This window comes from Canis aureus, chromosome 10 (assembly GCF_053574225.1).
Source record: "Canis aureus isolate CA01 chromosome 10, VMU_Caureus_v.1.0, whole genome shotgun sequence".
Classification (NCBI taxonomy): domain Eukaryota; kingdom Metazoa; phylum Chordata; class Mammalia; order Carnivora; family Canidae; genus Canis; species Canis aureus.
Window position 1 is genome coordinate 47,749,005 of NC_135620.1, and position 27,621 is coordinate 47,776,625.

At 37.7% G+C, this 27,621-nt stretch overlaps 2 protein-coding genes across 12 annotated transcripts in view; one reads left to right on the forward strand and one right to left on the reverse strand.

Annotated features, from left to right (window-relative positions):
* LOC144322332 (uncharacterized) overlaps window positions 1-19,769 on the forward strand; it is a 360,447-nt gene extending 340,678 nt beyond the window's left edge. The window contains exon 8 of the mRNA XM_077912229.1: window positions 18,628-19,769. The gene's annotated coding sequence lies outside the window, so the exon portion shown is untranslated. The remainder of the gene's footprint in view (window positions 1-18,627) is intronic.
* LINGO2 (leucine rich repeat and Ig domain containing 2) overlaps window positions 1-27,621 on the reverse strand; it is a 1,132,704-nt gene that overhangs the window by 40,984 nt on the left and 1,064,099 nt on the right. The window lies entirely within an intron of this gene.

The window sequence follows — 27,621 nt, forward strand, 5'->3', positions numbered from 1 at the left end:
TGTTCTCTTCTTTTTTTTTTCCCCCTAAGACTAGAAATGATTGCTCTAAAAAAAAAAGAAAATAAATAAATGAGCCACAGACTGGATATATTTTTTTTGCAAATATATATCTGACAAGGTGCTTTAATCCAATTTATAAAGAACTCTAGAGTTTTGTCAGATTTTTGTTTTTCTCTTCTTACCCACTAGATATTTCTGGCAATGCTGCATCAGAGTCTCCCCCTCTTTCCCCTCCAAGATGGGTGAAGTCTGGCCCAGTTGCTGGGCTGTGCAGTGGGGAACTGATAGGAAAAGGGGCAGGGGAGAGGGCAACAGGAGAGAGCAAAACCAAGGACTGCAGGAGTTTTCATGGGTCTTGGAAGGGGAGCTGAACTTGTGTGGGGCAGTGCATTGGGAAGAACCTAAAAAGGAATTTTAAAATTTATTGCTGTGGGATTTCCTGTCCCCTTTATAATATTGAGTAATGCTAGTTTGAGTTGCTTTAAAATTATTCTTGGTTGCTGAGACTGTTCATTTTAGTACAATATTGCTCTGAAATTGATCTATGAGGGTCACAGGTTTATGAGCCTTACAGCAACCACTGGCTTCATCTTATTAGCAGTGGAAGGCTGCATGTGGACCTTCCCAATGAATCTTGAATGTGAGAACCAACCAGGCTTTAATAGGTGAGCAATGAGCTGTAGCACAACTGGCTGAAATCTACCAGGGGAAATGGTATCAGCAAATGGAATCCGGGCTTCTGAACATTTGTCTTGTTAAGGACAAATACCTACTTCAACACTTCCTTCAAAGCTGAGCTAGAAGGGAGACACACTTAGTCTAGCCTTTCATTATCATGCCACCTGGTGGCTGAAACAAGCAGTCAATAGGCCTGAGCTTGGGGTTCTAGATAAAAGGTCTGGGGAAAAGTGCAGAAAGAGCTTTGGTCTTTTGGGGGCTAAGGAGATGGAATTCAAGGGCACTGACAAAATCAGCATAATATTTAATCCTTGTTGTACTTCTAGCTCTGAAGTAGACACCATCACTAGCTCTTACCATTTGGAATATTCTATTCTAGAAGCAGAGTAGGATAGCAGACTGTCATTTACCAAGATCTACTAGTTTATATTCATTCTCTCTTACTTTCTAAAACCCATGTAGTGGTATTAGTATTCCCATTTTACAACTGAGGAAAGAGCCTAAATGACTTGTTCAAGTTATAATGATCACAGTAGATGTTGAGGAGAAGAGAATGGGGTATTATAAGATAAAAGCTGTAAACAAAGGTGTTTTGGGGGAGAGGTTAAACTGAAGTAAGCATTTCTATTTAAAAAAAGAAATTAGGCACACGTGTGTCTTGACTCCAAATTATTTTAGTTTGACAGTGTAGGTGTGCTATAAATACATGGAAAAGAGACAACAGAACTGTTATGACATTCTTCTTTCTGAATGAGAAGAGAGGGCGTGTCTAACTGTAGCTTCTCACTCCTCGAGATGGGTGTCATAACATATCAACTATGTGCATCATGTGTATACAACATGTATTTATTTTTTGTCCCACTTTTTGCTTCTGAATCTGCTTTGATGTGAATGTGTGATAATTTTAGTTAGTCAAAATAGTATTTCAAAATATACAGGATGAGTAAGTTCCCAGAGTTCTGCTTTCAAGATAGTACCTATAGTTAACAGTAAGTTATTATGTCCTTAAAACATTTGCAAAGAGAGTAGATCTCATAATAAGTGTTCTTATCACAAAACAAACAACAAAAGGACAGAAGAAAACTTGTGGAGGTGATGGTTGTGGTGATGGTAACACAAGAGTATACATATGTCCCAAACTCATCAAATTGTGTAAATTAAATGCAGTTTTTATATAACAACTATACCTCAATAAAGCTGGAGTAATAAATAAGTAAACGTGATATTTTCCTCTTCGTAGAAAAATTAAGCAGCTTCATGGCAAGGAATCAGACATGGTTCACAGTATGCATCCAACCTGAAAAGTTAGAGTACCCCAGTTCTTCCCTCTTGTTCTTAGACACAGATAAGACACTGCAATCAGACTCTGGAAGTCCTTGACTTGAACCTTGGCCTTAACAGTTAGTTGTGTATCTTTGCATCTTTTGTAATGATACCAACTCCCTGAGTCTTTGAATCCTCATCTGTAATTAGCGATGATAATACTTAACTCTCAGAATATTACTGGTATTAAGTGAAAAAAATACTTTAGCACAATGTAAAGCATATAGCAGTTGGTAAAATTTATGGTTCTCAATTAGTCAATAATTAGTATATTATTATAATTACTCTTACAGTATTTATTATTTTACTATTATTCTATTGGCTGAGAGAAAATAGTCTGTATATGCAAAATCATTTTACAATTTCCTAACACCTTCCCAGATATTTCAGTTAACATAGCAGAAGAAAGGTAGATAACAGATCAGGTGCAGACAGATTGTAGTAAGGTAAAAATTGCAATGGTGAGAGGTTGATGGTAAAAATCAAACTGAACATGTTCTTTTGTCATTGACTGACTGAAACTGAGGATTTTCAATTCCCTCTCTAGCTTGAGAAATTTCTTCCCACTGGGAAACTTTCACACCATATTTATAACAGAGGAGAGACAATGTTATTATCAGAAATTCCTCTTAGAGAGGGAATTGCATTTAGGGGGAAAGTATTTTGCTGGGTGGTAGATGTTGAGACACCGAGGAGCCTAGTTTGGGCAGAATTATTATTACAAGCCTTAGGGTGGAACTGGCTTTGGGTGAGGGAGAGAGGTCGGGGGGGGGGGGGAGTAGAAATAGCATGAGAAGGCAGAAGGAAGGACAGAAGATAGCCCATTGCCTGGTGTGACAGCCCACCTTTGCCCCTCCCCTTGCCATCTTCAGTACATCCTCCAAAAAATAGGGGGAACAAAGGGGATAAAACCACTAACCACTAAGAAATGACTGACTGGGGCAAAGGGGCAGAGTACTTTTGAAGTAGCACCCATGACCCATGGAAACATTTGGAGGGGCAAGAGGAGGCATGAGGAAGGCATTATTAGCCATTCATAGGCATTATGGGAATGAGTTTAATATTCTCAGGCTATGTATTGGGTGTTTGGGCACAATTTAACCAGAGTATTTAGGAGTGGGGGCTTCTTGGCAGCATTCATTCACTCAGCAGTATTTGCTGAGAGACCTCAATGAGCCAGAAAGGCTGAGGACTTCTCTGGTTTATTTAGCACAAGAGTTTACACTTGTGTAAAGAAGAAGAAAATAGGTCTGACTTTGAAGGGAGGGTGGGTGAAAGTGACATTGACTGGAACAAGGAGAGCTTCCCCCTTGACTACTTTCTCCCCAAACCAAAACTAAATTATGCAAAATTATGTATTCTAAAATCAACATTGTCAAGGTAAGTATGTGACAGGATGATGTTTAAGACCACAGTGAAAGGAGCTAAAGTGAGATGCACACAAAGGTAGAATCTATGGTGTCTTTTTTGGGATGCTCTGTCACCGTCCAAGATGATCAAAGACATGACAAGAGCTCGCCGTACATCGTTTTCTCGACTCAGACTCAGAAAACTGTACTCATGGGGCTATTTTCTATTGGATGAGAGTGGGAATTACTAATTGCCACTTTCTTACTCCATCTCACTTATGATCACCTTATTTTGTGAGCATGTGTACATATTACCTTTCTACATTTCTGTCTCCTACTCAATAGAGTTCAAAAGCCCACCTTTATGAGGGCTTTTTTAAGGATAAATGAGGTGACCTTTAAAATAAGTCAAATTTCTGCCACATGAGATTTTCTTAGTAAGTAGTTATCAGTTTTGAATCTAAATGATTATATTTTCAAGGTGGTTAAATATGTTTATTGTCACAAAACAATTTCTCCCTTTAAACACTATTGATTTAAGTCTGGATTAGAATTGCAACTTTAGCTTTTAAGTTCCATGCCCCAAACAGCTGAGATAATAGCTCTAGATCATTGTTATAGTAAATAAATAAGATATTTATTTTCAAATTGTTTACTTTGATTGCAAAAAAAAAAAAAGTCATTTGGCCACAGGAGAAATGAGATTACATGTGTAGGCAACCTCTCGGCTTTATACATGAATGATATTATCTATTGCTCAGACCACAGCCTTAGAAAAAATATCACAAAGTCATGTGGAGCTATAAAGTTCAATTTACAATGGAATGAGGTGTCTAGCTTCATTTATGACTCTTACTCAAAAGAAAAAAAAAACACAAAAACAAATTCAACTGACCTCCTCCCAAACCTGATCTTCCCACCTCTGTCAATGGCACCACCAAGCATCCAGTTACTCCAGGAAAAAAACAAGAACTATCTTGATCCTCTCTTTCTCACACTGCTCCCACCCAATTCAATCCATCAGCAACTTGATTGATTGTGCTATCTTAACAAAATGGTAAAAATAAAAATTTAGACTATTTTACGCTACTCCACTATTATCACCCTAGTTGAAGGCATAATTATCTCTAGCCCTGAAGACTACAATAGCCTCTTCATATATTGTCTCTATAGTTGCTCACCCATTTATTTCCATGCAGTATCCAAAGTAATCAGGTCACTCTTCAACCTCACTGTTTCCAAACACACATAAGAAACTCACGTATTTTTAAAATTCAGGTTATCCTCTTCCTTTAATCCTCCTCCTGTATGCTAGGTTTATTAATATTTTTGAATGCTGCCAGATGTTTCTCACCTTGAGACATTTGCTCTTTCTTCCCTCTACATGGAAAGCTTTCCCAGATCTTTGCATGGCACATGCTTCTTTGCTAAGTTCAGGACTCCCATCAAGGGTCCTCTTAGTAGCCTTTGCTCTCACCCTGATTTATTATTGCCCAAAGCCTCTCTCCCTCCCTGAAATTGTATTATATGTTTCTTTACTTTTGACCATTGAGTTGCCCAATAGGATGTAAGTTCCATTTAGATGGGGACTTTATCTTATCCATCACCTCATTTTCAAAGTATGCAGAACATTATTTAAGAAGTACTTGTTGAAAAAAAAAAAAAAAGAAGTACTTGTTGAATGAATGACAGACTGACCTGGACATGTGTATACATATAGAACTATAGAAGGAACCACACCATGAATGGAAGGTTCTGGCAGGCACTAGGTGATGAACTGCTTTGGGAAGACATGAGATCATTCCAAAAGGCCAGCATCACCATTGTTTATGCATCAAGTACATCATCATTATGTGCAGCTGGATGCAAAGACTCATGACCAGAACAAAAGGACAGATCACTATGGGTCAAACACTGTATTGGAAACTTGCATATACACTGTCTCATTTAGTTCTCACCCCAGTAAGACTGATATTTTTCTCATTTAGGCCAGATGAGGAAATGGAGACATGAAAAGGTAAAATCACTTGACCAAGTTCATACAATGAAGTGGTGGTGCTGGGGTTTGAACTTAGGTTTTTTGACTTTAGATCTAATGTTTTCCCCCTCAACCTGCTGCTTCAATATTGCTACCATTGTTAGGAAAGCTCCATAGAATGAAAGAGAAGAGATGACAGGAACAATGAAAAGGAATTCCAGGTTTAGGGGACTCAACCAAGGCCCATTTCTGCATAAGTCCAGTCCTGATGCCTCAGCATGTGTTAATCAGTAATTCCTTTAAATCTCATTTAGCACATAGCTCATGTTTCCTTCCAGTCTTACTTCTACACATTGTGTAATTGTTAGGGTGAATGTTATGATATCGCTAATATTCTATCACTTTTGACCTACAAAAATAGCAATTCAATATGACTGAACCTAATAGGATGAGCATTCCTTAAAGGGAGGAATCACGTCTCATGTCTTTTGGCCTCTACTAGTTTTTTTTTTTTTTTTTAGATTTTATTTATTTATTCATGAAAGACACAGAGAGAAACAGAGACATAGGTAGAGGGAGAAGCAGGCTCCCTACAGGGAACCTGATGTGGAACTCGATTCCAGGACCCTGGGATCACAACCTGAGCTGAAGGCAGATGCTCAACCACTGAGCCACCCTGGTGTCCCCACCTCTACTAGTTTCTGACTAGGTAATATTTATGATTGATGACAGTGGATATACAGTGGCCTTCATAGAAACAAATGGAGGACAGATATGATGGCCTATGTTTCTTGGCACACTGTATATATTTTATAAGTGTTATTGGGCTTCAGTTCCTTTTCAAGGCACCACACCAATAGCATCGACCTTGCTTTTACTTTGGTAGAGAACCTCACCCACTGAAACTTCCAGGGCCCCTTCCCACCCATAGTAGCCAATTTAAAAAGTTAGAAGCAAGAACACTTACAAAACGAGAAAAAACTAGTAATAACTACCCATTATACCAAATACTTTATGTATATTATCACAATGAGTCTTTATAACATTCCTGTGAGAAGAAATAGTTTCCCTATTGAGAAGATGAGGAGTTCAAGTAGTCCATGTTTGAGTAAGTTGACCAGTGTTACAAGACTAGTAAGTAGAAGAGTCAGAATTAAAACTCAGGTCTATCTGACACAGTGTCTGTGCACTTAACCACTCTGATATACGACATCATCTCTGACAAGAGGCATCAAGTGTTCTGCTCCCTGCAGGAATGAGATGTTCATGGTGTCATGGAAACAAGTCTCACACACTCACTCTGCTATCTGGCATCCATTTTCCCTACTGTGCCTAAAAACAGAGAATTGATTTTGATTTGCTGAAGAAGCTGAGGAGTTCAGGGGCACTGGTGTAAAGAGCCACTCTCCATGGATAAGTTGCCTCTCTCAGCCTACTTCTCACTAAATACAATCAGGCAGGTCAGGGTCATCACAGGAAACCTCACGCTACATGGAAGAGTCAACAAAGCATCAAAACTTGAGGAAAAATAATGTAACCCCTAATTATTTTAGGCTCTGCTTTTCTTTCTCAAAATAATCATGTGCAGGTACTTACACCATTGCCTAAGGACTTTGGTTAAACACCAAGAAAGAAACAACTAGAAGGGCTTCTTCACACTGCGGTGTGTTATTGAGCTTGTCTATAGCTTTCTCTGAAGGGCTTAGGGAAAGGATAATTTTTTTCTTCTGGATGATTCATTTGTAGCTTTGATCTTTTTACCTCAGAGCAAGCATACAAACTAGGTGACCTCTAAGGTTGTCCCATAAGCCCTCAAGACCTGTGCTCATATGATAAATCAAAACAAGATAATTCAGAGCTTCACTTGCATTCTTCTTCACTGGCAACCATAATTAGTACAGTTCTTTCAAGGTTGGGCAGATGCCAGGTGTGAGAAGAGCCTTATTTTTAGAACATTGGGGTTAGTTTCCCTGGAAAAAAATGCGGACAGAAAGGGAGAAGCAGGCAATATGAAGGGCAACTTTGAACACTTAGGAACACAAGTAAGATATTGATTATGTAAACATAGGGATTATGTAACTTCACATTTGGCAGACATTTCCACTAGTTGCTTTTCCCACCTTACAGGACTCCTATGGATTATAGAGCATTTCTAAAGACAAAAACTGGGGGACACATATTTTCTTTATGCCCAAGAAAGTCAACTAGGTATTTGTACTATTTTGTGGAAAACAGGAAGTCATATTAAAATCTTATGTATTTTGATTCCTGCCATTAGTTTCCTCAGATGTCTCCCATTAAAAAGAAAAATCTCTCTGTTCCCAGTCTTCCTTCACCTGTCTCTCACTCATCACAAGATTCCAGTTTTTAAAACTTTTTTTTTAAAGATTTTATTTATTTATTCATGAGAGACAGAGAGGGGCAGAGACATAGGCAGAGGGAGAAGCAGGCTCCATGCAGGGAGCCCGATGTGGGACTCGATCCCAGGACTCCAGGATCATGCCCTGGGCTGAAGGCAGACACATAACTGCTGAGCCACCCAGGCATCCCAAGATTCTAGTTGTTATCAAAAGCATACACTCACTTTCACTGCTACCTCCAGCTAAACCCACACCCTCACTCTCACTTTCTATACCTTCTCAAATCCTCATATATTCTAACATTTGAATGCTAATCTCAAGAGGGGCTATAGGTAGGTGAAAAAATAGGAAACCATTTACACCTTAGCCATAGAAACAGGAACTACATAAATTATGATATTTCGCCTCAAAGTAATGTATACACCCTCATTAATTTATTCAACATTTATTCTTTGTACTATACCCTGTGCAATTGCTAGAGTAGAGGCAAAGGAAATTATCTCTTGGTAGAAACAGAGGGTAGGTAGGGAAAAGAAGCAAAACAAAAAACCAAAATCCCTATAAACTATAGTAGTTCTACAAGATGATAAATGCTATATAGAGGTGAGAATAGCAAGTTATGAGAGAACAGAGAAGGGAGTGATCAATGCAGACAGAAAATTAGTAATTCTAGAAGTTCGTGTGACAATTAGAAAAAAGCCTAATGATATAATGTTACGTGAAAATGAATTAAAAAATTGGATTAATGGGATCCCTGGGTGGCGCAGCGGTTTGGCGCCTGCCTTTGGCCCAGGGCGCGATCCTGGAGACCCAGGATCGAATCCCACATCAGGCTCCCGGTGCATGGAGCCTGCTTCTCCCTCTGCCTATGTCTCTGCCTCTCTCTCTCTCTCTCTGTGACTATCATAAATAATAAAAATTAAAAAAATTAAAAAAAAATTAAAAAAAATTGGATTAATACTATGGACACAGGAATTAAAAGGCAGTGGAAGTTGATAGATTAAGGTAGCAGATTTCTTGCTGATTTTTCTATTTTAATTTCTCTATAATTTTGGAATAAATAAGAAATATAATGAGGAAGCATTAAGTAAATGGAGCCTTGTGTGAAGCATCAGTTTCTAAAATGGATCTTGCCTAAATAAGAGGAAATGCAAAAACCTGACAGACTGCCTGTGACTGGCACATGAGGTTAACATGGGGATCCGTCTCAATGCCACTGGAAAGGCCACAAGTGGGAATGATGGGAGCTATTTTTTCTTTGTATTAACTGGAATAGGTTGTCATTAGATAGGAAGCTCACCATAGAATCGTTAGTTCTCTAGATAAAAGGTATTAATCACCTGACCATGGATAATACAAAAGATTTACTAACCAATATGCTAAATATATGGACGACACTAACATTTGTCTAATTTTCTGGAGAAAAGGATAATTTTTTAAGTATAGCTGAATTTGGGGTTCTTTTAGTATTATATAGTATATTTGGTAACTTTTTTCTTCTTTTTCTTTTCTATTTCACATGTATCCTCAGTTTAAGAAATGGATTTTTATTCTTTTTTGGTAACTAGCATTTTGAGGCTGGATTGTGAGTAATTTTAGTATTATCCTTGGTTCTTCATAAACAATGTATTAGTATTATCTCTGATTTCTTCATGTTCAAATCCTACTCCTCATTAAGGGTTCATCTCAAGCAGTACTCCTTCCATGAAGTCCTTCTTCTCAACAACAAACCCTAAATGGATGATTTTTTTTTTCCTTTTCTTCACTCCTGCCTCTTTAAGCATAGGTTAATAATCAGTCATTTCTTAGTTCTAAATATTTATGTGTACTAACCTTTATTCCTATATGTAATTGCAAATTCCTTAAAGGGAGGCAATCTTATCTTTTACCACTTACTCTTAGTAAGTAGCATAGGGCTAAAAACATAAAGAACTCAACAGATACTTATTTTTTTTAAGGATTGATTTATTCTATCACAGTACACACATACATATCTATTGTTTTCAGCTTTAGTTGACATGGGTTTCAAGAAGCCTCTTGTGTAGGAATACATCAAGTTGAATTTTTAATCTCCCAAAGAAAAATGTAATATTCACATAGTTATATTCAGCAAGATTCCTTGCAAAACCATCAGTTACTTCTGACACATAATGGTTCTTTCTGGTTTTCTACCAAATTTAATCAAAGCCCAGGACAGCTTTCTGTAACATCTGTAGCTGGGTGAACCACACTGTCTGCCCAAGGTCAGGGCTAATTATCCACATTTGCACCCACCTGGCAGATGTGAAAGACTCAAGATATGTATGTACTCGTTAATTGAGGGTCAAGCTGTTCTCTGCAGAATTCAGCAAAACTTCAGCTGAAGTATAATGGCATTCATTTTGAGGTAAAATTCCCAGGTCATTAAGCACTTTGAGATATGATTTGTTCTGTAATAAGTGAGAGGATTTGAGTCCAGAAGAACTCTAGTCTGGCTCTCTTCCTAAAATGTGTGACCTCGGGCAGTTCTCTTCCCCTTGTTGAGTGTCAGACTCCTGCCTTAGAACATAAACTTGTTTTTCTAATGCATCACTAAGTACTGTTTCTGCTTAAACTATGATGCTCTATTATTTAATTGAATACTTAAAGCTAATTTTTATTGTGCACTTACTATGTGCCAGGCAATATACTTTTATGAGTTTGCACTGTGCACCAGGCTAGATTAAGCCAGCTTGAATTTAACCACAATGAAGATATCTTTGTTAAAATATGTCTGTTTGCCTTGTCTGAAGGCTGCTGATAAAGTCAGCATTTGTTCTCTAAGTTCTAATAGTTCTAAAGAAAGTTGTGTACTACTTTAATGCTATCATTTTCCAGCCACCAAGCAAGTCATTCATTCCCAAATTGTGTTCAGTAGAGTTGATAGCCCCTTCAAAGTGTAGGCTTCCAAGGTATTTATTCTAAATGGGTTTTAGGAAAAAAGTTCACACAGCTTTTTTTTTTTTTTCTGAAGTGAACATCAGTCTGTGATTTAGTTGCTATTAAAAAATTAGAACGTTTTGGGATGCGTGGGTGGCTCAGTCAGTTGAACATCTGACACTTGATATTGGCTCTAATATTGATCTCAGGGTGCCTCTGGGCTCTGTGCTCAGTGGGGAGTCTGCTTCTTTCCTTCTCCCTCTCCCTCTGCCCCTCCCTCTGCTTGCACTCTCTCTCTAATAAATAAATAAATCTTAAAAAATCAGAATGTGTTAGTTTTTTTATAACATACTTTACCTAATACCTACTGTGGTAGCTTGTCTCCATGATGATGACAGCTTCACCACTTTTTTCCCCCTCTACACACAGCCCATTCTGCTTTTGAAAGGGAAGGACTGTTCTTCTTCCCATTTGAATCTGAGCTGGCTAATGATTATTTTGACCAATAAAATAAAATAAAAATGTGCTTTGTGACTTCTGAGGCTAGGTCTTATGTACCAGGACCCAAGCAGGTACTGCCCAGTTGAAGCCTATAATTACTTTCAGAATGTCACTTTGGGGAGGCCAGCTGCCATGTATGAAGCCCAAGTGTTCTTAAACCACCATGCTATGGGAAAGCCCAAGCTAGCCACATGAAGAAGCTTCATGTAGAGATGCCTAACCTGCCCTCAGGTGTTCCAGCCTTTCCAGGCCAGGGATCCATGAGGGGGAGCCTTCAGATGACTTCAGTCTTGGTCATCATCTGGCTAAAAATGTACCAGGATCCAAGCAGGTATTGCCCAGTTGAAGCCTATAATTACCACTGCATGAAGAAATAAAAACAAATTATTATTTTAAGCCACAATATTTTGGGGGTGATTTGTTGTCACACTATATAAATGGAAAATACACTAGCTTAAAAGACCGTTGTAGGTAGAAATTTATTTCCCATATACCTTAAGCATCTTAGATTCACCTAGAGAGTGCCGATTAGAGTCAGGGCAGAGTTCCCACTTTTTGTGCTGGCTAAAATATTGGCAGAATAATAGAATGATTTAGGCATACTCAGGAATGCAGAATCAAGAGGGAAAATGTCCACAGAGCCAGAACTCAAATATATCTAGAGGAAGGAAAACACCTTGGGCTCTGGACTTTGGATTATTCAGACATATTAATTTGGTAATAAGAAGAAAGAGGAATGAAAGTCTGAAGAGAAAAAGGGGCCAGAGAAGAGCTTCTTTGTAAAGAAGACCACCTAACCAGTATCTTACCTGATACCTTAGACAAAGCTCATAATGGCCCCAGACCTTGGCCTAGAGAACAATCAGAAACAAAAGCATTCAGCCCCTCAGTGGCCATAGTTGAGTGAAAATTCAACAAACAAAACAACACAAAAAACCAAGACAGTACCCAGTTTAGGAAGGCCATAATCAAAAAGCATAAAGCGCATCAATGATAATAGATGAGATAATAGTGTCTCTGGATGAGAGACTCTAGTGGGAAGAGAAAGCAATTATGTTTTGTGTGCAGGTACAACTGCACTTCACATTTGACTTCACAAACCCCTTCAACTTAGTCACAGTGTCTACCCGTGAGAGTGTACATATGTGTGCCTGCATGCACATGTGCAGGAATGCCCATGTAGGGTGTGGTAGACCTTATGTGAAGGATCCTTATTAAACTTCTGTCCTTGAGGCAATTTAGTTATGGTAGGTGATTTATTCCCTTTGATGTCTCCCTGGGTTCTGGGAGGCCATGCCACGGGTCTTCCTTTGAAATGTTAGAGAAGTCAGTGTACATGATAATGGGTATCTCTAAATACAATGAAAGACAGACTGGCCAAAGAAATGTTATGGCTTGAGAGAGAGGCAGATGCTGACTTTTAGGACTTGGGAACTCTCAAACACATGTTACTTAACAGAGATATAATGGAAGTTGTACATAAATAAAAGGCAGAATAGATTTCAAGTGACAACATTCTCCTCTCATTCAATATCAAATCCTCTATACATGATGTCAAATAATTGTTGTTATGGTACTTGAAATGAGATTTGGAGGGGATTGGACTGTTTTCTAAAACCTTTTCCTCAGATATGCAACAATGATGTGATATTGATTTTAGATACTCAAAAGGATAAGCTCAATAAGGAGACCAGACATGAGTGACAGAGCCTAAATTCCACGCATTTACTGAAGGAGTGCTCTGGAGGGCACCATATTAAAACACGAGAGGTAGGAGCAATGCTCAAATCATGGAATAGCACAATTCTAGAATCAAGTCCTAAGTAATTTTTTTCTAACTTGCAATTTATTTTTTAATTGAAACAACATTTAAAAAGGTGGTAAGCTTTACTATGCAGCCTTCAGAAGACAGACACAATATAGCATGGAGCTAAACAATAGTACAAATAGGCCTAACAGAAGGAAAAGAGAAAAGAGGAAGAAAATGAAAAGGAAGATTAAGTATTATTTTCTTTCTGGTTCATTCATTATTAATTTTTAAAAATCTGAATCAATGGGATTCGACTGAATTCTTTAGTAAAGGTATTGTGGAAAATCCCCTCTACAGACAAAGGCTGTTTAGAAGGTTCTAGGTTTATCAGATATCTAACTTTATTGGCTAGAATGCAACCTCTGTATTCATGACACCCTATTCAATCAGACAAGCATTTATAGAGCACCACCTGAATGCCTAACACTGTGCTAAATTCTGTAAGGAGTAGTTCTGACATTTTTGGATTTCACAGAGCTACAGAATTTTAAGAAGTGGAGAAACTACCATAAAGTTGACAAGTCTTTTTTATTTGCCAAGAAAGCACGCATAAAAGAAAATAACTGCCATCTATTCTCATAATTATGCTTCACTGTAGCCTGGTAGAAACATTACCCAGACTCTCAGTTGGGAGCCACTGTGCTGTGCAGTACCTAAAATTAATATAAAACGTATTCCCACCTGCCTAGTCTCCTTCTCCTGACATGTCAACTTAATTCTTAGTTGAGCAGTGCTTAAAGCTGATATCCGTTTCCAGACAATTGCAAATTAGTTTTATAAAATGTTTCAGATTAGCTGATCATTACATAGCATTTCAATCTTTCTTAATTTGGACATTATCTATTTAGGATCCATAATCACCATCAACATATTTTTACATAATCTTAAAGAGAGATTCTTAATCTAGTACAGAGATGTCCAAAACTCCTTTTAAAAAACATAGAATCCTTTCTTCAAACGAAATCTTATTCAGGAAGCCCAATATCTAAAATAGATCAAAGTGAGCTGGTATGATTGAAGCAGTCTGCTCGCTTTCCCTTCCCTATCTTCTCCACACCACAGTAGCCCCCAAGGCACCTCCATGCAACCCCAGGGCTCCACGGAGCCGTCTTAAAAAGCTACTGATCTAACAAAGCCATAGACTTATAGAATTTCTTAATCAGAAGACCTTAGAAATGACTTCAAATTAGAGAATAGCAGAGCATAAGAACTTTAGAGCTCAACTAGTTTACCCTCCTTGAAATCACAGGCAAGAAGACTGGAGCCCGGAAAGGTTTTCAAAGGACCCCCCCACCCCCACCCCGTGTCACATTCATTGCTATTTAGTGTCAGACACGTGACTAAAAAATGAAGACTCTGACTCCAGTCGAATGCTTTCTTTTTTTAATCTTAATGCAACTCTTCTGCAAGTATTATGCACAGGGAAAATAGCAAGGCCATTTGGAAAAGAATTAATTAAAGCAGAGAGAAAGCATCTAGCAGAGAGGAGGAACACTGGACAAGAAGAAAAAGGAATGGACAAGGGGATCATATCTATTGCTCATTCCTCTTAAGTTCAAAAGAAGTAAAAATTGAATCCTTGTTACAAGAGGCTCGCAACCTAGTGGGTATAACAAAAAAGAATGAGGTACAAAAGGAATGTTAACAACTCTTGGGATGTTCTTAAAAGAACCGACTCCCAAGTGATGATATGAAGTTACCAAAGATGTTGGTAATAAATTGGAAGTTACACAGATAATGTGAGGAAAAGCTGCAGCCCCACAATCACAGTGGGTTAAAAATTAAAGTTTATACCAAAATCTGACAGATCTCTCAAAGCTTGACTGTTTCCCTAGAACAAAGCTTTCATCACTTTGGGAGAGGGCACTTACTGCTTTGCAAGATACAGTACTCGGTAAGGGTACAGTTAGCCCCATCAATCAGCCTGAATGTTACAATATATACATCACCAACATGAATCCATGAGCACAGATAAATGAGTCCTGGGAGCATATGGTGGAGCAGTTTTATGTACCAGTGTTGAGTTTGTCCACCCTGAACTCACAGTCAGTGTGCAGTAGATATAAATTCTCTCCTCCTTCTCCTTCCATTCCTTTCTCTTTCATACTTCAGCTTGTTTAAACTTGTATAGATCTGTGTGTGTTTATAATCATGAACTAGACAGAAACAATTTTTCCCTAATCTTTAACAGTAGATGGGATTCCAGTTTCCATTCACATATAAGACAATGGTATATCATTTCTCTACAACTCATCCATTAGCAAGTGGTTCTAAATAAGAAAGCACTATGACTGAGAAAGCAGATTTTCTAGTTGTGCTAATTTATTTATTTAAAAATCACTATAATAAATGGACCTATCCTCATTCTGCATAACTTTCCATTTATCCATTCAGTTGGTGTTTATGTTCTTACCTTTAAAATATTTGAAATCATGATGTGAGATGTGATTTTGCTTTCCATTTTGGTCACTTTGCCTACTGTAAGCATTTGTCTAGATTGCTATCCTGTCTCTTTGTTCAGGTAAACGAAGCCAGTGTACATGGCAAGATGTCAGTACACAAAAACTAGCCATTTTGATTGGTACAGAGTTTCTCTGTCTCTTCAACACCACTATACAAACACTGAGGAAATTTAAGTGTTGCTGGCTTCAAAATATTTTTAAAATTTGCCATATTTTTAAATGGTATATATTCGAATCCATTGAATAGATAATTGAACCCAAACGTTCAAAGGTAATTTCTTTTCTTTTTAATGACAATGAAATAATGGAATTTGTTTTCAGCTTGAGAAGTACAAATGGTAGAATATCTGTCTTAAAATGCTGGAATCGTTAGCTCTTTATTAATCCAGCTTTCTGCTGTGGTGCACTGTCCTTTAAAAGTAAAGTATTTACCTAATCCTCTCTAATTGGCATGAATTATTTCCTATAATGGGCTCTTGAATTCTTTATTTGTATTTTTCCTTTATATCTCAACTTAAAATACCAGGCAAAATATTTATCATTTAAATTTAACATATATGGACTAGTCAATAGACTGTTAGGTCTTTAAAGATAAGAATTTTTATCTGATTCATTTTTATTTGCCTCCCCAACTTGCAGCACAGCATTGTTCACATAGTATGTGTTCAATAAAAGTTCATTACAATGAATGGATTTTAACTTCAATGTAGTCACTTACCAGGTGATCAACCTAAACCAGTTCATAACCTAAGTTCTGACGCTTTTTAGAGGAGTCATTTAGGGCAACGACCATTCAACTGTGCTGGTGGAATATACATACTAGAATCTGAAGAGTCATTACCTTGAGTAATACTGCCATTTCAGTCATGGATTATATCAATTAACTGATTTCTGACTCCAGGAAGATTTAGACCATATGGCCTTTTATATTCTTGTCAGCTTGCTTAAATTCCATTGAGTTTATGCACATTTATTTACAGTGTAAAGAGCATACATTATATGACAGCCAGGTCCGGAGAGAATTCCAAGTAGATTAGGTGTCCTCACTACATTCTTTCAGAGGACTGGCTCCTTTATAATACCTACGCCATTCTGTGATTATGTATTTGTGGTTGTCTGATTAGTGTGTATCTCTCTCAGAGTCTGTAATGGCCATGAGAGCAGAAGCCGGTTCTGTGTTCTGTATAGTCTCTGTCCCATACTGGATATTCAGAAAGGGCAGCTAACAAATTAATGAAATCCAAAAGAAAGCAAAATTTGAGCTGAGTTTTAAAGGCAAGTGAGAGAACTAGTCTAGTAGGATGAGAAAAGGACACCAAATAGGCTGATGGTTTGAAGTAGGGATGTGGGTAGAGGTAGAGATACTGGAGAAAGTCCCTAAGGAACTACATTTAACACAGCAGAGACTGCTGTGTCTTGGTAGCAGGTATGTACATAGCAGGAGTTCCAGAAAGAGGTTTGTTTTCATCTAACATAGTTTATAAAATCATCAAGAAACCCACTAATACTCAACAGTCACCTATATGAAAGGCATTTATTTAGACACATGTGGTTAGGTGGCCTTTGTTATGCAAGAAGAGGAAATTTCCATGACATACATAAATAGGCAGTGTTTTTGAAAGTGGCAGGTTACTGTGGTTTCCCTAACTTGGAAAAAAGAAAAATTTAACTACTTTTGTCAAATAGCATGTTTCTCAACTGGGTTTTTTACTTTAAACATGGTGTGAGTAGCTAAAGGTATGATCAGCTGAGATCATACCAATTCAGTGGTCCTCCATCATAGTCATCTCAGAACTTTTCCACTATTTTGGAATGTTCTGTGCCCACCATGGACATCTTAGAAATTTAGAACATGTGCAGCTATTTTAATCTGAGATGACTTGGTTACCATGATTCTTATCCTGATCTGTTATGGGAATAATTATATATGATCTTCCCAACTCCTCCTAGATGATGTGAGAACAAATGAGATTGCATGTCAAAATTTTTCGCAGTTGTCCTTTCCCCCCCTTCCTTCTTCCTCCCCTTTTCTTGCCAGTTCCCTCCTCCCTTCTTCCTCGTAGTTTATATCTAATTGTCCACATATCCTAGGACATTTGGTGTTTGATATCCCACTGTGTTATACTTATTTTCTCTGTAGAAAGTTCAGTCATTATCCCCCCCGCCACAAGTTTTATTCAAAGAATGTGGCTGCTCCCAAGTGTCCTGTTGAGCTGTAGGTCTGTCCATTTTGAGTGTGTTATGTTTGGGTGATTTTTAAGATTCCTTTTTCAGCTGCTGAGGAAAGTAAATATGGCAGTGAGTTTGGATTTATTTTTTTCATATATAATCTTTTATTTTGATTGTAGCTTTGACAGAAATGCATTTTGAAAATCCTCACCTCTCCAGGGCAGCCAATTCAGAGCAGAGGAAAAAAAGTTTCATGAGAAAGCATCCCAAAATGCATAGATGGTCTTATCATTTTGAGATAGTCAACCTGGCCCAGTATCCCTTCTTTGTCTGGTTTCTATTAAAGCTATTAAGAATGGATTCAGCGGACTGTACTTCCTGTCTATCTTCCTGGAGATGTAAACCCCCATGGCATCAGAGTCATATGAATAGGCCTGTATGTACTGATAAGCAATTATCACTGGGGTAGAAGAAGAATGATAAGGTCTAGGCCTATCACAGGGCAAAGACATTAAGATTTATTTACAGTGTTATCAGGAGAGCTTTGCTACCCATGCAAAGCTCCTTCTGGGAGAAAAAAAGGAAGAGAAAAGCATAAGAGGAGATTATATTTCTTGCAAACATTTATCAATCAAAACAAGAAACTCTGAATGCAAAACTGAAACAGAATCACAAAGTCAATTTTAAATGGGGGGGAAAAGCCACAGAAAACATGGGCCTTCTGAGGATTAAAAGGAAGAAATCCTTACCTGAGATTAAAAAAAAAAATCCTTACCGGAGATCAAAATAGAGAAGGGCTAGGAGAGGGAGGAATCGTGAAGAGATTGCTTTTACAAATGATTTGGGATTGAAATAATTTATACAGCTCATACTCTGCCATTGAGAGCAAGATGAAAAATTTATGGAACTGTATAAAATGGCTTGCATTAGATCAGAACTATAAAAAATAGAACACAAGCTCAACTCCAGGGACTCAGCAAGATTTTTTTTATTAGGAAATCCAAGTTGTCCATGGAATGCAATTTTAATCATGAACTTGATGATGATGCATATTAATTCCAACAAACCCTTTTAACCACAGTATCTTTTGCCCCAATAGGTCGACAACGAATTCTCAAGGAAAGACAAAAACTCTATCAGGGAACACTTCCTACTGTGTATTCTTTCTTAAGGGCATCCCGTCTGAAATGAAAATTTCAAGGCATCAGCCAGCTCGGAAGCTAACTAGTAGATCAAGGAATACTAAAATGATTTATTACAAGAAACTTGAGTGGCTCCATGTCTTAGAAGTGCCTTCCACTAATACTGAACAGCAATGCCTAACAAATATTTATGATTGAACAAATTGAGAGAGCAGCAAATCCACATATAATGAACTAGTCTCATTCATTTCATTCATTCATTCATTCATTCATTCATTCATTTACACAACAATTTTTTACTGAATACCTAATACATGTTAGGCACTGGACAAAGTGCTGGAGATGATGAACAGACATCTATCCTTTTGTGACTTTTACGAACTTGTATTTCACTAGACTAGTAGTTTGTATTTATTTTTTTTAATGCGAAGAAGTCTTTTTTTCAAGCAAAATCACTTATAAAGCATAGAATAATACAGTCTTACACATAGAAAGGATTTTACATAAGAGAAAAACTCAGAGGCAGGTTATCTAACCCAATTCCTTAAGAAATATAAAGTCTAGGGTAATTTGTCTAAAGCTTTACAGTCTATATCACGAGGAAGTCTAAAACCCAGAAAATGGTGATATGCACTATAATAACTGAAACCTAAGAGAATGCTTTATCGGAGAATTGAAAACAATCTCATTGGTTGAAGAGGTAGGCAGGAAAGGCAAAAAGCCATGCGTGACAAAAGCAAAGAAATTGTCCAGTACCAAATAAAGCCTTCGGATTACCTCACCAAAAATGAGCAGTCAATGAAAATGTCCTTTAAATTCTTTTCTTTCTAAAAGGATAGCCCCATTTATTTCTATTTTTATCATTGTTATAGTTAACAATGATAAAACAAATTAACTCATACCTATTAAAAGTCTGTATGACTTAAACAGCCATTCCTGACAGTTGCAGAGCAAGGTATGGCTTCCTAAGTATTATCACATTGTATGTATATAACAACCTTTTGATGGTTGGATGGACAACTACACAGATTTCTAGTCTATTGATGAGAATACTTGAGTGACTTGGTCAAAGTCAAAAGAAATAAATATTGTAGACCAAGTTTCCTGCTTCCTGGTTTGGTCTTCTTTCTACCATATCATAGAAGGTCTAATGTCCAAAAGTCTTCACAGGTAAGCTCTTTCTCTGCTTATGATATCATTCATGTAGCATCTTCCACAGAACTTAGGCAGGATAGATGTTCCATGCATGTTTACTGAATGATGACTTTTGTTGAAATCAGGGGCTTTTATTTTATGTTCTAATACTGCTCCCAGCTTATAAAATCTGTCAGGAGAATTACTCCACCCCACTTTCAGAGACCTGAAAAGGTGGACAGGCTTTTTGTGACAAGTGACAAAGTAGGGAGATATTCAAAGATATTTTTATTGACATGCAGACTTATGGAAGATAATGAAGTTTAACTGAATTCCCTTATGATGTTTTGTAGCATTCTAGTTTTTATCCGGCCAGTAGTCATAACTTGTCTGCTCTTATAAAAATACACATTTATCTATCAATCTTATACAAATATGATAAATACTATATATAGTATATAATGTGACTGATGCAAATAATATTAGGAAGGAACAACTACTCTTCCCAAATCACAATGAATATGTCAAAGTTAAGTATAATTCTATTCTCACTATTTCTGTGCAACATTGTACAGAAATTTTCACCCTGGGTAATTAAGCAAGAAAAAGAAATAAAAGACATACAGATTGTAAAGGAAGAAGCAAAGCTACCCTTTTTTTGGTTGGTGTTATGATCTTCCTTTTTTTTTTTTTTTTTTTATTGGTGTTCAATTTACTAACATACAGAATAATACCCAGTGCCCGTCACCCATTCACTCCCACCCCCCACCCTCCTCCCCTTCTACCACCCCTAGTTCGTTTCCCAGAGTTAGCAGTCTTTACGTTCTGTCTCCCTTTCTGATATTTCCCACACATTTCTTCTCCCTTCCCTTATTTTCCCTTTCACTATTATTTATATTCCCCAAATGAATGAGAACATATGTTATGATCTTCCATACAGAGAAATCAAAGGCATTCTCTCATAAACAATCAGAATAAATGAGTCCATCAGTGGCTCAGGATACACCATCAATATAAATATATAAATATCAGTTGTATTTATACACATTAGCAGAGAATAATCTGGAAATGAAATTCTGAAAATGATTCCATTTACAATAGCATCAAGAATAAAATAGGACTACATTAAAAAAACAAATGCAGAACTATAAAACATTGCTAAAAGAAATATTAAGAGACTTAAATAAATGGAAAGACACCCTATATTCATGAATTGGAAGATTTAGTCTTGTTAAGATGGTAGTATCCTCCAAAGTAATTTACAGGATCAGTGCAATCCCTATCAAAATCCCAATTACCTGCTTTGGAGAAATGGAGAACCTAATCTTAAAATCATATGGAATAATATGGGACATAAGTAGTCAAAACAATTTAAAAAAATAAAAATAGAAGACTTCCACTTCACAATTTCCAATCTTACTAACAGTGTAACAACTACACTTATCACGGTGAGCACTGCAGAAAGGATTGTCAATTCACTATGTTGTACACCGGAGACTAGTATAACATTGTTTGTCAACTATACTTTAACAAAAAATTAAAAAAAAAAAACTAACAGTAGTCAAAACGTTGTGGCAATATGTAAGGATACATATATAGACCAAAGAATCCAAAAAATCCTTAAATTTATACTTACTGATTTTTGATAGAGTGCCATCAAAATTGAAAGGAGAAACAATCATTTTTTCAACAAATAATCCTGAGGTAACCGGACATCCATATGCAAAAGAATATGGTTGGACCTCTACTTCTCAGCATACTCAGAATTGAATATAGGCCTAAGTAGAAGTGTGAATACTATAAAACTCAGAAAAAAACATGAGTAAACCTTCATGATTGGATATTAGGTAAAGCTTTCTTAGATACAACACCAAAAGCACAAGTGAAAAAAAAAATGTAACTAGGACTTCATCAAAATTAAACACTGTTGTGCCACAAATAATACCATGAATAAAGTGAATAGGTAACACTCAGAAGGGAAGAAAACATTTGGAAATCATACATATCTAATAAAGGGGCTTTAATCTAAACCATACAAAGAATGCTTTTAACTTATTAATAGAAAGATAACTAACTCAATTAAAAATGGGTAAAGGATTTAAGTTGATACTTTTCCAAAGAAGACAGAAAAATTACCACTAAGTATATTAAAGGATGCTCAACATCATCAGCCTCGGGAAAGGCAAATCAAAATCACAATGAAATGCCACTTCACAACCACTAGGATAGCTATAACAAAAAAAGACAAATAATAAGCATGTTGGCAATTTTGTGTAAACATGGGAACTCTCATACATTTGTTGTTGGTGGGAATTAAAAGCAGTGCAGCCTCTATGGGAAACAGTTTGCCAGTTACTCAAAAAGTTGCTATAGTAACACTGATTTATAGTATGACCCAGAAATTCCATTCCTAAGAATATACCCAAGAGAAATGACAATATATATATATTCACAAAAAAACCCTCATATGTGAATATTCATAGTACCATTATTCATAATAGTAAAAAAGTGGAAACTACCCAAAACCCATCAATTGCTGAATGAATAAATAAAATGTCATACATCTATACAAAGAATTATTTTTTGGGCAATAAAAAGAGATGAAATAATGACATATATTACAATATGGATAAACTTTGTAAACATTATTTCAAGTGAAAAAAATCAGTCACCAAAGACCACATATGGCATATTTCCATTTATATGAAATGTCCACAGAGACAGAAAGTAACTGTGTGGTTTCCAGGGGTTGAGGCATGGTGGTGAAGGGCTGGATAGAAAGGTTAGTGCCAAAGGGTACAGGGTTTTGGGGGGGAGGTCGGGGTGATAGAAATGTTTTAAAATTGATTATGAAAGATGATTGTACATCTCTCCAAATATTCTAAAAACCATTGAATTATACACTTAAAAATATGTATAGTCGGGATCCCTGGGTGGCGCAGCAGTTTAGCGCCTGCCTTTGGCCCAGGGCGCGATCCTGGAGACCCGGGATCGAATCCCACATCAGGCTCCCGGTGCATGGAGCCTGCTTCTCCCTCTGCCTATGTCTCTGCCTCTCTCTCTCTCTCTGTGTGTGACTATCATAAATAAATGAAAAAAAAATTAAAAAAAAATATGTATAGTCAACAAATTTTGGCTATAAAACCATTCTATTGAGGAAAAAGTTAAGTATAACTTATTTATAGGGAGGTTGTTTGTCTTAGTTGTAAGAATGTTCAGTCGGCAAGATTCTGCCCTACATAGTTTTCCATTTGGACACCGAGTCTCGGTTTTCTTACGAACACTAACATTCCAGGTGATCATTTAAAAACAACAACTTTATAATGCTTGAAAAACAAACCCTTATGGGGCGCCTGGGTGGCTCAGTTGGTTAAGTGTCTGCCTTTGGCTCAGGTCATGATCTCGGGATCATGGGATGGAGCCCCAGTTGGGGCTCCTTGCTCACTGGGGGGGGGTCTGCTTCTCCCTCTCCCTCTACCCCTACCCCCTGATCTTGCTCTCTTTCACTCTTTCTCAAATAAATAAAATCTTTAAAAAATAAAATAAATAAACTCTTACATGGAAGCTCAATGTATAAAGCAGAGAAGAGCCCAGTTGCCCTGGTTCAAACAGGAGTGGAGATCTTACTCATGCAGGTTTATTTCTCACTTGGCTCCTGCACCATCCTCAGGCAGTTAAAAACACTGTGGGTGCCATGGTGTTCCATAGAACACTGTTTAAAAAGCAGTCTAAATAGGCTCAAGGATGCTTTCCAACCTCAACATTATAGTGTTCACTGCCTAGCACTCAAGCAGGTGCGACCCACTCTTCCAGGAAGAACTGGGTGAAGATCAAAGACATTAAATCAGTCAGCTGGTCTATGGAGTGGGGGTGTTAATAGGGAGGATGCAAGAGAATAAGGATTAAGGTAAAAAGTATGGAACAAGGTGAAACTGATTTTCAGATCAGCACTGAGAGACAAAGGCTGGATTTTTTGTGACTCTAAACAAAAATTAGCTGCTGGCACCAGAAGTGTTCTGATGGAAAGAAATATATGTGTTTAGGAAAATTCCTTTATAGGAATTCCTTTATAGGTCCTTTGGGAGTAGAAGATAAGGCCTTAAAGGCATGAATGTTTGGATGAAAGGAAATGAATACTGTGTAAATTCTTCCATATTGTCAAGTATAGGGGTGCAGGGAAAATAAGAAGAATCCCTGATTTGGGAACGTGGATGGATAAGTGAAAAGCTTTTAAGAACATAAAGAAGTATGCATTCCTGTAATATTAACCCCTCTCTACTCCCCCAAATCTTGACTTAAATTTACTGCACACATAAATGCCTGGTGATTTAACAGTAGAAGGTAAGGCAGATGGGAAGGGTTATAGAGGTCATTTTTCTGTTCTTCGGCATTAGAAATGATGGAATTTGATTTCATGTGGAGGTGGGTAAGAAGCTTGTTGAGATCTGCATCATCATCTGAAGGAGAGATTAAATAATCTGCCAGTAATCACCAACTATGAGGAAGCCTCAGGCTAAGCATTTATTTTTTTTTAAGATTTTATTTATTCATGAGGGACACACAGAGAGAGGTAGAGACATAGAGGGAGAAGCAGGCTCCTCGCAGAGAGCCTGATGTGGGACTTGATCCCCAGACCTGGGATCACACCCTGAAGCTGAAGGCAGACGCTCAATTGCTGAGCCACCTAGGCATCCCAGGCTAAGCATTTCTGATGGTATTTCCAGCAAGAGAAGTGGCCTGCTGAAAGATGCCTCCTGTGGTGGACAGCCAAACAGAACTTGAACTTGGATCGAAGGCACAACTCTTTTGGACTAACACCTGCCCTGTGTGTCTAGGGACGTGTGGGTCTCACCTAGCAACTCCATGTTTCTTTAGGATAGGCACACTGTAGCTCCTATGATGAAAGAATTACGAAATGCAATTCTTCTAGGGCCCTATGGAGCTGGATTATTTTCTTTTATACCAGCCCTTATGTGAGTACAACCCCACTCTGCTTTTCTCCTACACTCCTCAACTATGAGTTGAGTGAGAACCTCACTAAAGAGAATTGGATTCCTCTTCTCACGGGGAAATAAAGCACATTTCCTTTTCTCATCTTTTCGGTACTGTGGGGGTAGAAGTGGAAGGGAAGGGCAATTTTGAGACACATGTATGAGTTCACATGTATGTGAATTCATTCATGGGGAGAGTGTGAAAGTGGGTAGGAGTTAGGCTCATGTTGACTTTTTGCCTTTCCTACTTCTGAAAGTATGGAAAGTTTGTAAAATGCTGACTTACCTTGCTCTCTAGGTGTGACAAAAAGGGTATCGTTTCTCATAATTTACCCTTCACGGGTATAAAAAAAATGGAGGATTTGTTAGTTAAAGTCAGGATCTTCTAGTTTTGAGCTTTCTCTACTGCCTTTACCAAGGTTCATACAAGGGCAGTGAATGGAAAGTGATGCTGATCCTGTAATCTCGCATGCTTTACCCATCCCAATCTCATATTCATCAAAGAATTCCTCCAGGGCAAGAGCTTCTCCTTTTCTCCCAACTTGTCTCTTGCCAAACCCTTAGATGGCCTGTCTTAGTCACTTTACTCCATAGCGCATATTCAATTGAGATAAGGAAACTGAAGGATTCAATAAAAATCTGCCTTTTACTCCTGCTTCTATTCTTGCTAGGACCTGCACCACTACTTTACACATGCCTCACAATGCAAATAGTGTATGTCCTCCTTGTAAGGGACTAGGAGTTAATGATTTCTTTAGAATAGATACATCTAAGGAAGGACCAGGTGAGAATGACCCAATGTAGCTATCATAGATGTATTCCAGACCACCAGCACTAGACCTCTCTGTGCCAAGATTCCCTGGCTCCAAGGAATAACACCTAGGCTCTCATCTGTGTTCTAACCAGTTCCTGGATGCCTAAGAGGATACATATATCAGGCCATAATCCTCAAAAAAGACTCCCCAGGCTCTAAGCAAGGATGAGACTCCTTTCCTTTCTGAGACTCCCAAGCACTCTATACCTGTACTCTCTCTATACCTTCAGTAATCTCTGCTTTCATGCCTTTCTATCCTGCATGCAGCTGGGTAGATTCTCTTGGCTGGTCCTGTGGTGCCTCCCCTTCCATGTCCTCGGATCCAGCCTGCTGGCATCACAATGACCAGTCAAAGTTTTATTGGCTGGCATTCACAACTTCCTGAGATGATCTTTGGCTCACAGCTGCCATTTACTGGACAACACCCATTAATAGCCCCCAGGGCGATTACTTTCTTTTCTTACCATTTATAATATCTCCATTCAAAAACTGTCAATCTAGAAGTGACTATTAAAAGAAACACCATCTTATTTAAGGTTCTATTGCTGTTCTGTGATTCTCAGTCTTTAGAAAGCATTACAATCACCTTTAGGGCTTGTTAAAAACAGATTGCCGGACTCTATCCTGATTCGGATTGCATAGGTATGGAATGGGATCCGCCTGAGAATTTGTTTTTCTGACAAGTTCTCAGGTAGCTTTGATGTTATCGGTCCAGGGTTAGCACATTGAGAACTATTGTCCTAGAAACCATAAAGCTATAAAATGCTTTAATTCTATTTTAGCATAGGATACCTTAGTGTCCTTTCTGGGCGCTGAGCGGCTAGTCACAATCGGGTTTATAGGGTGGTGACAGATAAAACATTTGATATGTAGTTTTGCCTATTGCTACTTTAAATTTCTGATCTTCTTCCCTTTTTGGGGGGATATTTATTTTATTTTACTATTATTATTTTTTTATTTTTTATTTTTTGGCTCTTCAATGCTATTCTCTTTCCTCCTGCCCTAAGCCTGAATCAGGAGAAGGGCTGGGAAAGCTCTGTGGTTAAACTGGTAGGGTTGGTCCTTTTGCCTGATCATTCAGGAATCAATCCATCACCAACTGATCAAGTAATTGATCACCCAAACATCCTGCAAACATTTAACTTGACCCTTTTATCAGTATTTATAACTATTAAATACACCTGTACGGAGAAATGTGGACAAGATGGGTAGAAGTTCAGCAGAGGCTGATATAATTCACTTTACTCTTAGTTTCTTACTATCTACATTGGCTTTCCATTTTGAAGGCTTTGCCTTGGTTTATGGAAGCCTTCTAGCTTGCTAATTGGAAGTAAAGGATTCCCACAAAGAACAAACTAATGACTCTTCTGTACTCAGATTTTTACTTGGAACTAGAAGTCAACCTTAATGTCATTTATTGCCATGATTCTCTAAGCTCTGCAAACTGGTTGATGACATGGTTTTAACTAATCTTCTGATGATTAAATGTAAGGGTATTTTTTAGCTAACGAATGGGGCATTCATTGTCCTCATTTTCTTTTCCGTAATTTCTTCAATTCCTAGAAAGCACTGCAACTAGTTACATTGCTAAGGGGAACAGGTACATGCTGTGGTATTTGTGCAGTGAAGTTCTTCATGCTTTGGTATCTTACAAGCCCACATGTCAATCATTTCTAGCATGTACAGCCTTCTTACCACTGCTGTGAAGGATGTAGTTACCACCCAGAAATTACACCAAGTTAATTTAAAGGTTTTATTAAATCATTCTCAGAAACACGTGAACACAGTTGGTGTACTTGAGCATTTGGAAAATCAAATTATTCTTTAGAATTAGTCAACTCAGCTAGAAGAAAATAAGGAACACCCATTAAAGGGGAAAAAGTGAGAAAAATTCCAATGACTAATGTTTTTTAATTATAATTGTGTAATAGTCTCTTGGTACAAGTGCTACTTAGGCTTTTGATAATTCCTGCCACTGATCCATTAGGGCTGCTGCATACGTGTGCAAGCAC